Genomic DNA, 12,680 nt, shown 5'->3' with positions numbered 1-12,680 from the left:
TAGAGTTGCTCAGTTTCCATCTGTATGTGGGCTTTCTGTTGTTTTTGTTGTTATTGAAGACCAGCTTTAGTCTATTGTGGTACAATTGCATATGTGGGATTCTTTTCCCTTTTCAGGTATCAGCTGAGGTTCATTTTGTGTGCCTGATTATAGGGTCAGTTTTAGAGAATTGTACCATGAGGTACTGAGAAGAAGGTTTATTTTATTTTATTTTATTTTTCGGTTGAAACGCTCTTTTGATATTTGTTAAATTCCTTTTTCATAATTTCTGTTACTTTCACTGTGTTTCTAATTTCTGTTTCTGTTCTATCGATTGGTGAGAAGGGGGTGCTGAAGTCTCCCACTGTTATGATGTGAGGTTTCACTGTGTGCTTTGAGATTTAGTAACATTTCTTTTACAAATGTGGGCACCCTCCCATTTGGGGATAAGATGTTCAGAATTGAGAGCTCATCTAGGTAGATTTTTACATTGATGAGTATGAAGTGTCCTTCCCTGTCTCTTTTGATAATTTTTGGTTGAAAGTTGTTTTTATTCCATATTAGAATCACTATTCTAGCTTGAAACCTGGGACCATTTTCTTGGAATTTTTCCCCAGTGTTTTACTTTTTGGTCATGTCTGTCTTTGTCACTGAGTTGTATTTATTGTATGCAGCAAAATTCTAGATCCTGTTTACATATCCAGTAAGTTAGTAAAAATCTTTTGATTAGGGAATTGAGTCAATTGATTTTGAGTGATATTAGGGACCAATAATTTTTAATCCCTGTTATTTTTGTTGTTAGAGTTTGGAATTATCTTTGTGTGGTTCTTGTCTTTTGGTTTGTTGTGAGAAGACTAACTTTTTGGGGGTTTTTTGTTGTTGTTTTGTCTTGTCTTGTTTTTGTTTTTTTAATATAATTTCCCTCTTTGTGCTAGAGTTTTCCTTCTATTGTCTATCCTCTTTAGGGATGGAGTAGTGGAAAGATATTGTTTAAATTTTGTTTTGTTAAAGAATATTTTTTTTCTATATCTAAGTTAATAGAGTTTTGCTGGGTATAGTAGACTGGGCTGGCATCTTTGTTTTCTTAGTTTCTGTATGACATCTGCCTAAGATCTTTTGGCTTTTAGAGACTCTGTTGAGAAATCTGGTATAATTCTGATAGGTCTGTCTTTATATGTTACTTGACCTCTTTTCCCTCATTGCTTTTGACATTCTTTCTTTGTTCTGTGCATTTGGCATACTGATTATTTGAGTTGGGAGGAATTTCTTTTCCAGTCCAATCTGTTTTGTCTTCTGAAGGCTTCTTGTATGTTTATGGGCATCTTTTTCTTTAGATTAGGAAAGTTTTCTTCTATAATTTTGTTGAAGATATTTAATAAACTTTGAATTTGGGCATCTTTGCTCTCTTCTATACATATTATCCTTAGTTTTTTGCTTTGCTTTTTTTTTCTTTTCATTGTGTACCAGATTTCTTTTTTTTTTCCCTTGTCAAGGTCTGTTTATTGAGAGGACTGTACAACATTTAAAGCTCTAAAGCAGGAATTGAAGCAGGAACTGACGCTTAGGCCAGCAGTGGGGGGGAGTACTGGGTGGTGCCCAAGGACATAAGGTGAATCATTAAACCGCAAGATATTCTCCTTAGACAATGAGGCAACAGTCTTCCGGGGACAAGTTTTTTGAAAAGGAATCTGCTCAGGGCAGGGCTCTAGCTTTGCTTAGTTCGGACTTTCGGTCCCTGACATCTCCACCTTTCCTTAACTGTCAGTGGGAGGAAGTTCTGTCTATATGGTGTGCATCCACAACCAGCACCTGGTCAGTGAAGCCCTGTGTCTTAGTCTACACAGGTTGCCCCCATGTCTGGCACTCTCTAGGTTTCATTATTTCCGCCAGGGTGGAAGATTTCTTAAATGTTTCAGTTAAGAGCTTTTTACCATTTGTATTTTCTTTGACTGTTGTTTTAATGTTTTCTATGGTATCTTCTATGCCTGTGAGTCTTTCTTCTATCTCTTGTATTCTGTTGGTGATACTTGCATCTATGACTTCTGCTCTTTTTTTTTATGATTTCCATCTTTGGAGTTGTCTCCTTTTGTGTTTTCGTCAATGTTTCTATTTGACATTTTAGATTCTGAATGGTTTTGCTCAATTCCTTCTATAATTCTTTGATAGAATTTATGTTTTTTTTTCCTCTTTGAGGGCTTCTACTTTTTAAAATGTGTTCTCCTGTACTTTCTTTTTTATTATTTCTTTTTTTGTTGGATTTTTTTAATTTATACTTCAAATATTATCCCCTTTCCAGGTTTCCCATCCATAAACACCCTATACCAATACCCCTCCCCCTTCTTCTCTGAGGGTGTCCCTCCACCCAACCCGCCTCCATGTCTTGACATTCCCCTACACTGGGGGGTTCAGTCATGGCAGGACCAAGGACTTATCCTCCCATTGGCACCCATATGGAGCTGGAGCCATGGGTCTGTTCATATGAACTCTTTGGGTGGTTGTTCAATCCCTATGAGGCCTGATTGGTTGGTATTGTTGTTCTTATGGGGTTGCAACCCGCTTCAGCTCCTTCCATGCATTCTGTAACTCCTCCAATTGGGACTCTGCTTTTGGTTCAATGGTTGGCCGTTAGCATTCTCATTTTTATAGGGCGGGAGTATCTATCCCCTGTATTTCTTTAAGGGGGTTATTTATGTCCTTAAACTGCTCTATCATCTTCATGAGATGGTATTTTTAGGCCTGAATCTTGCTTTTCAGTTGTATTTGGGTATCCAGGGCTTGTTGTGTTGGAAGACCTGCATTCTTATATTGCATTGGTTTCTGTTTTTTTTTTTTTTTTCTTGTGCTTATCCCCTGCCATCTAGTTATCTGTGGTGTTAACTTTCCTTGCTGTCTCTAACTGTAGCCTGTCCCTCCTGTGAGCCTGTGATCCTGAGTGTGTCTGAACTCCTGAGAATCAACCTATTTGTGGATGTAGGTGAGTTGCAAGACTGGAGCACAGCCTTCACCCCTAGGCACAGGTGCAAAGAAGAAAGTACAGGGTTCCTGTGTTATCTGGGTCCCAGGGGTTCCAAGTTAGGCCAGGTATTGGGTTAGGTGATGGGGCCTCACCTGTGATCCTGGATGTGTCAGTACTTCCATGGATCAAGCTGCCTTAGTGTGGGCTGAGTGGGTGGGGATGTAGAGCAAAGGCTCTGCTCCTGGGTGCAGGTGTCAACTGGGAAACCGTCAATGTTTGAAAGTTACTTTATTTGTTTATAATCCAAATATTGTTCATCCTCCCTGTCTCCCTCCCAAAGTCTTCACTCCACCCTTCTCCTTTCTGTGTATAAGAGGGTGTTCCATCACCTATACACCCACCCCCTTCCCACCCATTTTTACTTCATCCATGCCCTGGGCATCCCCTTTTCCTGGGGTATCAATCTTTTACAGGATTATGTTCATCCTCTTCCAGTGAGGCCAGAAAAAGCACTCATCTTTTACATATGGTCCTAGGTCCGTGATCCAGACCCTGTATGCTCTTTTAGTTGTGGGTTTGTTTCTGGGAACTCCCAGGTGTCCAAGTTATTTGACACTCTTGGTCTTCCTATGGAGTGGTCATCCCCTTCAACTGTTTCAATCCTCCCTCCAAATCATCCATAGGGGTTCACAATGTCAGCCCAATGACTGGCTGTTAGTATCTGCATCTGTCTCAGTTACATGCTGGTAGAGCCTCTCAGAAGACAGCCATGCTAGACTCCTGTCTGTAAGGGCAACATCACTTTAATAATAGTCTCAAGGTTTGATGCCCACCCATGGTATGGATCTCAAGTTGGGCCAGTCACTGGATGGGCTTTTCTTCAGTCTCTGCTCCATTTTGATTACTGAATTTCTTTTAGAAAGGAAAAAATTCTGGGTCAAAAATTTTGAAGGTAGTTTAGAAAGACTATTGCTCCATTGGGGGGTCATGTTTATTATTGGAGGTGATCTCTTCAGGTTCTACCTTTCCACTGCTGGAGATTTTGTCCTATATAGTAATCTCTATTGAGTCCTGGGAGCCAATCAGGTCCCACGTCTCTGGGACTTTCAAGAGGTTACCCCCAGGTGTCCAGCCCCAGCAGTCGCATGTTTCATTTCATTCTTCTGGTTTCAGGGCTTCTATCCTGTCATACCCAATACTGGATCATGCCCCCCCATTCCCTTCCTCTTCTCCTCTCCCACCCAGGTCCCTCACTCCTTCTAATTTCCCCTTTCTAAGTGGGACTGAAGCATCCTTTCTTTGACCTTCCTGCCAACTTCTTAATGTCTGTGGATTATATCATGGGAATACTGTACATTTTGGTTAAATCTACTTATCAGTGTATATACACCATGTTCTTTTGTATCTGGGTTACCATACTCAGGATGACATTTTTTAGATCCATTACAATATTTGCCTGCAAATTCATGATGACCTCATTTTTAATAACTGAATAGTATGCCATTGTGTAAATGAACTGCACTTTTGGTATCTATTCTTCAGTTGAGGGATATCTGGGTTTCTTCCTATTACACATAAGGCTCCTACAAACCCAGTCGCATACATATTCTTCTGGTATAGTGGGTCTTCAGGTAGAACTATTTTCAAATTTGTGAGGAACTTCCAGACTGATTAACAGAGTGTTTGTATCAGTTTGCAATCCCACCAACAATTAAGAAGTGCTCCTCTTTCTCCACATCCTTTTCAGCATGTGCTGTCACTTGCATTTTAGATTGTAGTCATTCTGCCTTGTGTAAGATGGAATCTCAGTTCATTTGGATTTCCATTTTCTTGCTCACTAAAGATGTCTTTAAGCACTTTAAGTACTTCAAGGCCATTCTATTGAAAATTCTGTTTAGTTGTGTACTCCATTTTTAATTGTGTTTGTGTTTGTGTGTGTGTGTGTGTGTGTGTGTGTGTGTGTGTGTGTGTGTTTGTGGCGAACATCTTGAGTTCATTATATATTTTAGATGTTGGCCCTCTATGTGATGTAAGGCTTGTGAAGATCTTTTCCCAATCTGTACATTACTGTTTTGCCCTATTGACAGTGTCCTTTACCTTACAAATGCTTTGCAGTTTCATGAAGCTCCATTTGTTGTTCCTGTAGCCTGAGCAAAGGACACTGTCAGTAGGACAAAACCGCAACCAAGGCAACTTTTACGAGGACATACTTAAATGGGGATGGCTTATAGGTTCGAAAGTTTAGTCCATTATGGTCAAGGTGGGAACATGGCAGCATCCAGGCAGACACAATGTCAGAAGAAATGAGCTTTCTATATCTTGTACTGAAGGCAAGAGGAAAAAACTGGTTTCTATACCACTAGGATGGGGGTATTAAATCCCAGGCCCACAGTGATGCACCTACTCCAATAAGGCTACACTTTCTAACAGTGCCAATCTCTTGGCCCAGTATATACAAATGATCACAATCCAGTCCCTGGGTCTTTCTTTGTATAACATTTCTTAAGGTCTATCTGTGTGTTATATCCTAGGAATACTATATTTGTTGACTAATATCCACTAATCAGTGAGTACATACCATGCATGCCATTTTGGGTATAAGTTACTTCACTCAGGATGGTATTTTCTAGTTCCATCGACTTGCCAGCAAAATTCATGATTTCATCGTTTTTAATAGCTTAATAGTATTTTATTGTGTAAATGAACTATATTTTTTGTACCCATTCTTCAGTTGAGGGACATCTGGGTTGTTTCCAGCTTCTGTCTATTAGAAATAAGGCTTCTATGAACAAGGTGGAGTACATGTCCTTGTGATATGGTAGGGCATCTTTTGGGTATATGCCCGAGAGTGGTATAGGAAGGTCTTCAGGTAGAACTATTTCTACTTTTCTGAGGAACTGCCAGATTGATTTCCATAGTGGTTGTACCAGCTTGCAATCCTAACAGCAATGGGGGAGTGCTCTTTTTTCCCACATGCTAGCCAGCATGTTCTATCACTGGAGTTTTTGATGTTAGTCATTCTGAATGTTGTGATGTGCAATCACAGGGTCATTGTTTTGATTTGCATTTCTCTGATGACTAAGGAGTTTGAACATCCTTTTTTATTAGATTTTTTATTAATATTACAAATGATCCCATTTTCTGGTTGCCTGTCCATAACTCCCCTATCCCATCCCCTCTTCTTCTATGAGAGTGTTCCCCCCAACCACCCACCTCTTCCCTCCCTCCAGCCCTGACATTCCCTGGGGGGTCCAGCCATGGCAGGACCAAGGGCTTCTCCTCTCACTGGGGCCCAACAATGCAATCCTCTGCCACATATGCAGATGGAAGTTGGGGCTGTTCATGTGTACTCTTTGGATCATGGTTTTGTCCCTGGGAGCTCTGGTTGGTTGATATTGTTGTTTTTATGAGGTTGCAAACCCCTTAAGCTCATTCAATCCTTTCTCATTCAAAACTCCTCCAATGGCTACCCTGTTCTCAGTTCAATAGTTGGCTGCTAGCATTTGACTTTGTATTTCTTTAAGTGATTTTCAGCCATTCGAGATTCTTCTGTTGTGAGTTATCTGCTTACTTCTGTACCCCATTTTTATTTGGGTTCTTTGGTTTTTTCATGGGTTAACATCTTGATTTCTTTATATATTTTGAACATTAGTCCTACCCTCTTTCAGGTTAGTGGAGATTTTTGCTGATTTGTCCTATTGACTGTGTCCTTAGTCTTTCAGAAGATTTTCAGCTTCATGAGATCCTTCCTATTTGTAGATTGGTGATCTTAGAGCCTGAGCAATTGGTGTTCTGTTCAGGATATTTCCCCCAGTGCGGATGAGTTTCAGATGCTTGCCCACATTCTAATTCTATTATAGTCCGTGTATCTGGTTTTATGTTTAGGTCCTTGATACACTTGGACTTGAGCTTTGTGCAGGGTGATAAATATGGTTCTACTTTCATTCTATAACATACAGACTGCCAGTTAGACCAGAACCATTTATTAAATATGTTTCCTCTTTTCCTCTGTATTTTACTGAAACCTTTGTCAAAGATCAAGTATCAGTAGATGTGTGGGTTTACTTCTGGTTCTTTGATTCTATATTCCTGATTTACCTGTCTGTTTCTATACCAATAGCATGTGCATTTTTTTATCACTATTGTTTTGTACTACAGCTTGAAGTCAGTGATGATGATTCCCCTGAAAGTTCTTTTATTGTACAGGATTTTGGCTACCCTGAATTTTTGTTTTTCCATATAAAGTTGTGAATTGCTCTTTCCATCTGCCTGACAGAATTATGTTTGAATTTTGATGGTGAATGCATTGAATCTATAGATTGCTTTGGTAAAATGCCCATTTTCTCTATGGTAATCCTACCAATCTATAAGCATGAGAGCACTTTCCATCTTCTGAGGACTTTGTTTATTTCACTTTTCAGGGATTTGAACCTCATGTCATACACATTTTTCACTTGCTTGGTCAGACTTACACCAACATATTTTATACTCTTTGTGTCTATTGTGAAGGGTGCTGTTTTTCTAATTTCTTTCTTAGTTATTTGTATATCTTGCTACTGTGATGAAGTTGTTTATCAACTGTAGAGGTTCTATGGTAGAAGTTTGTGGATACCTTATGTATATTATCATATCATATTCAAATAGTGACTTCTTGCTTTACAAATTGTATCCCTTTGATCTCCTTTTGTTTTCTAATTGCTCTGACTAGAACTTTGAGTACTATATTGAATACATAGTGTGAGAGTGGTCAACCTTATCTTGTTCTTGATTTTAGTGGGATTGCTTCAAATTTCTCTTCATTTAGTTTGATGTTGGCCATTGATTTGCTGTATATAGTTTTTATTATGTTTAGGTATATACCTTCAATTTCTGATCTGTCCAAGACGTTTAACATGGAGGTGAGTTGTATTTTATCAAACACTATTAAAATAACTAATGAGATGATCTGGCAGCTTTTTTCCTTGAGTTTGTTTATATAGCCCATTATGTTGATGGATATTCATATATTGAACCATATCTACATCCCTGGGATAAAACCTACTTGATTATGGTGAACAATGATTTTGGTGTGTTCTTGAATTCAGTTTGCAAGAATTTTACTGAATATTTTTATATCAATACTCATAATCAAAATTGGTCTGAACTTTTAGTTCTTTGTTGGGTCATTATGTTGTTTAGGTATCAGTGTAACTGTGACTTCATAAAATGAATTAGTGTTTCTTCTATTTCTATTTTGTGGAATATTTTGAAGAATACTGGTATTAGTGAGAGGCCAAACCTTTTCCATCTTTGGACTGGCCACCATCTTACAGAAAAGATAAATGCTGAAAACTTTACCTACAGCAGAATCCAAGCTGCACTCACATATAAGAAAGGACCCCACAGCTTGTCCTTTACTATAGTGACTCCCTAGGTTCCTCTTTTTTTCTTATATACATCAGATTAACTTTTAGTAGACAGGAAGAGAAAAACCATGTTTCAATATACAGATTGGATCTTGATTTCACAATAGATTAAACAAACAAAAAAACAATGACAATCAAAGAATGTTCCACACCAAAACTGCTTAATTCAAGAAAGTGTATTAAATAAACAATGATTAAAACAAAAAGCACAAAGCCTCTCCCCAAATTGTAAAGCTGTGAGACATGGGTGAAGTTGGCAAGCAGGACCAATGAGAATGTTTTAGAAACAGAACAACTGGACAATAAAACCCCTTCTCAGTTATGTGGTTCCCTTGAGTTATTCATGAGCCTATATGTAAATCACTGCTTTACTCTCACAATGAACCCCCCTACCCCCATTAAAATACATAGCTTTCATTCTCCTTTTTTTCTTTTTTCTTTTTTATTGTATATTTTCTTTATTTACAATTTAAATGTTATCTCCTTTCTAGGTTTCCCCTCTGAAAATCCCCTATCCCATCCTCCCTTCCCTTGCTTCTTTGATGGTACTCACCTACCCACCTACCCATTCTGTCCTGTCTCCCTGCCCTGGAATTCTCCTACACTGGGGCATTGAGTCTTCATAGGACTAAGGGCCTCTCCTCTTACTGATGCCAGACAATGCCATCCTCTGCTACATATGCAGCTGGAGCCATTGGTCGCTCCATATATAGTCTTTGGTTGGTGGTTTAGTCCCTGGGAGCTCTGGAATGTCTGGTTGGTTGACATTGTTGTTCTTCTATGGGATTGCCAACCCCTTAAGCACCTTCAATTCTTTCTCTAACTCCTCTATTGGGATCCCTGTGCTCAATCCAATGATCAAAGATCTACATCTGTATTTGTCAGTATCTGACAGAACTTCTCAGGTGACAGCTATATGGAGACCTGGAGCAAGACGGCCACTTCACCCAATAAAACAGTGGTCCTCCCCCTCCGAGCCTATGGGCCCTTAGATAAGAATGGGAATTAGGCCATGGAATATTGGCCCTTTTCTTTGGCTGACTTGTACAACTGGAAGGCCCAACACCCCCTTTCCAGATAACCCAAGGAGCTGATAAATCTCTTTGAGACTGTTTTATTTACTCATAAGCCCACGTGAGATGATATCCAACAACTCATGAAAATGCTCTTCATGATCAAAGAGCTAGAAAGAATGATTCAGGAGGCCAGAAATAATGTCCCCCCTTACACGGGGGCACCATTGATTGACCATGCTGTGATTGACAGCTGATTTTCCCTGATTAGATGGGACTGGGATTACTAATACTGTTGTAGGTAAGAAGCACCTGAAGGTCTACCACCAGACTCCATTGTCAGGCCTCAAGGGGGTTGCAGGATGACCCACAAATTTGTGTGTTTAAGCAGGGACCAGACACCCTCAGCTTTTCTAGAGTGGCTCATGGAGGCATTTCACCAATCTATACACTATGACCCCAGCAGCAAGGAGCACAAACTACTCTAACTTTGGCTTTTATAGACAAGGCTAATAGAGATATCAAGAAAAAACTTCAGAGGTTAGAGGGACTACAGGATAAGTTGTTGAGGCATTTAGTGCAGGCTGCTGAGCAAGTCTACCATAACAGGGAGACAGAGACAGAGGGGGAGAAAAACAGAGAAAGAGAAGGGAAGAAGATGAAAGGGTGATACAAAAAGAAAGGGGACAAAAAGGAATTTGCTGTAGAATCTTTGCTATAGTGGTTGAGGAAGACAGAGGAGAGACAGAAACCATTAAAAAGGACTGTTGTGCCTATTGCAAGGAGAGGGGCCACCAGGCTCAAGAGTGCCCTAACAAACAGAAGCTGGGGACAGGAAATCCCAGGTCTTGGGAAAAGTGCTTTCCTGGGCGAAAACAGTGACTAGGGAAGACAGAGTTTGGGCCCCCTCCTCACAGCCAGGATAATTCTGAAAGTGGAAAGAAAACCCACCAAATTCTTGGTGAACACTGGAGCTCAACACTCAGTCCTCTGAGCTGACTGACCAGTCTCCAGAGGAAAGAAGAAAAAAAAATTGGGATCCAAGAGGCCACTGAGACTAAACAATATTGACCTGAAGAATTATAGACCTGAGTATGGGCTGGGCATCCCACTCATTCGTGGTCATTCCTGTCTGCCCCTATTCCTTGATCAGGGGAGATTCGCGCTCCAAAATGGCTTGCTTGGGCTAAAATGGCTGGGCGAGGCCATGTATATACATATCTGCAGGTTGTATATGTGGAGCTTAAGATCCAGGCTGACTCTGTCTCACCACCAGTATCTGATGTCGGGGGAGGCATGAGAAGGAATTGAGCCATACATCTCCCAGCTCCTCCAGCTGAGAGTGTTCTTAGTCCTATTCTGCCTAGAACACACAGCTCCTGTCAGCCAGACACTAATGATTATCACTCAGTTCAAGACTTCAGAAAGATAAACCATGGGCTGACTACTACCTACTGTGCCTAACCCCAACACTCTGAGTTCTTTGCCACCTTCCAGAATTTGGTACACCATTTTAGACTTGAAATGTGCTTTCTTCTGCCTAAGCTAGGCATCCAAAAGTCAAAAATATTTTACTTTTGAATGGAAAGACCCAGAGGATGGGACCACTGATCAGCTGACATGGACTAGATTCTCCACCAGTTGGGCTCAATCTGTTCAACTTGCTGCCCAATCCTGACCTGAAGCCACCACAGGAAGAGTGTCAAACACTGGCAAAATCCATGGATGTAGGGAAGGCCTCTTCGACTGACCGATTGACCCCTGCTGTAATCTGAGGATACCTTGTATACAGACAGGAACAGTTTTCTTCATGAAGGTCAGAGATGAGTGGGTCCTGCCGTGGTAGACAGCATGAATGTCATCTGGGATGGCTGAAACTCTACTCCCCTAAGCCCCTAGCACATCAGCGCAGATGCCTTTGCTATCTCTTGGATGCCCTGATGAAGCCAGCAACTGTGAGTATTATTCATTGCCCAGGAAATCAGAAGGGGAGAGACTCTGTGGCCCAGGGCAAAAATCAGGCAGATCAAGTGGCTCGAGAAATGGCTATGCAGAAGCCTATCCTGGCTGTGGGCCTGCAAGAGACAGCCACTGGGAACTGGGATTGGACTAAGGGATGGCCTCACTTAGAATGTACAACAAAAGAAGAGGTACAGATTGCTTAGAAGAGGTACACTCGAGGGGAAAGCTTTACTCCCTAGAGAACAAACAAAAGACTCACTTTGCCAAATGCACACATGGACTCATTTAGGGGATAAGAAGCTTATCCAAGTAGTTAAGATATATGTAATAGACCTCAGTATTTTAGCCAGAGGACAATAGAACAGTGTAAGTGTCAGCAAGTAAATGCTTATGCAGCCAAGAGCAAACAGGGCAAAGAGACCTAGGAAGTTTATTGGGATATAGTTATAAATACATTCTAGTGTTTGTAGATATTTCTCTGGATGGGTTGAGGCTTTCCCCACCAAGCAGGAAACAGCTACCATGGCAGCCAAGAAGATATTAGGAGAAATCTTCCCGAGGTCTGGGGTTCCCAAGGTAATTAGATTGGACAACGGTTCTGTTTTGTTTCTAAGGTAATTCAGGGATTGGCAAAGATATTGTAGACTAATTGGAAACAACATTGTGGGTACTGTCCCTAGAGCTCAGTGCAGATTGAGAGAATGAACAGAAACCTAAAATAGACCTTAATTAAATTGACCTTGGAGACTGGTGCTGACTGGGTGGTGCTCCTTCCCCTGGCTCTGTTCCGAGCCTGGAACACCCCTACCATTTTATCTTGACACCTTTTGAGATCCTGTTTTGTACCCCAACTCCCTTGGTGTCCACTGTTCCCCCCTTGAGGTATCCCAACTCACTGATAGGAACCTCTTCTTGAGGCTCCAAGTCTTTCAGTTAATACAACATGAGATTTGGCCCAAACTGTCTGCCGTATATGCTCCAGGAATGTCACAGACCCCTCACCATCTCTAGACTGATGACTGGGTTTTATGTCCAGAGGCACTGAGTGAGGTCAGTGTAATCCCAGTGGAGGGAATTCTTCCTGGTGCTATTAACAGTATTACAGCTTTGGTGTATACATCCCATTTGAAACCTACAGAAGTTTCACTCCCCAGGGACTCCTGCTGCCTCCATGTGCTGGTCTGTCAAACCTGGAATGTGGTTTCTACTAGAACTGGAAATGAGGCTCCCTCCCTGACTGCCTCCAAGCCCCTCAACACCTGGTGGCCTGACCTTACTTTTGACCTGTGTCAGCTGGCAGCAGGACTTGACTTGTGGATCATCCCCACCTAGGGCAGGAGTGCTGGCAGAAACAAACTGCCCATG

The 12,680-nt window shown here is 41.1% G+C and overlaps 1 pseudogene; it reads left to right on the top strand.

Annotated features, from left to right (window-relative positions):
• The first annotated feature begins 1,624 nt into the window (after positions 1-1,624).
• LOC147998226 (amino acid transporter heavy chain SLC3A2-like) overlaps positions 1,625-12,680 on the top strand; it is a 34,870-nt pseudogene continuing 23,814 nt past the window's right edge.

The sequence above is a fragment of the Rattus norvegicus genome, chromosome X (assembly GCF_021556685.1).
Source record: "Rattus norvegicus strain SHRSP/BbbUtx chromosome X, alternate assembly SHRSP_T2T, whole genome shotgun sequence".
Taxonomy (NCBI): domain Eukaryota; kingdom Metazoa; phylum Chordata; class Mammalia; order Rodentia; family Muridae; genus Rattus; species Rattus norvegicus.
This window is presented reverse-complemented; position numbering and strand designations above follow the sequence as displayed.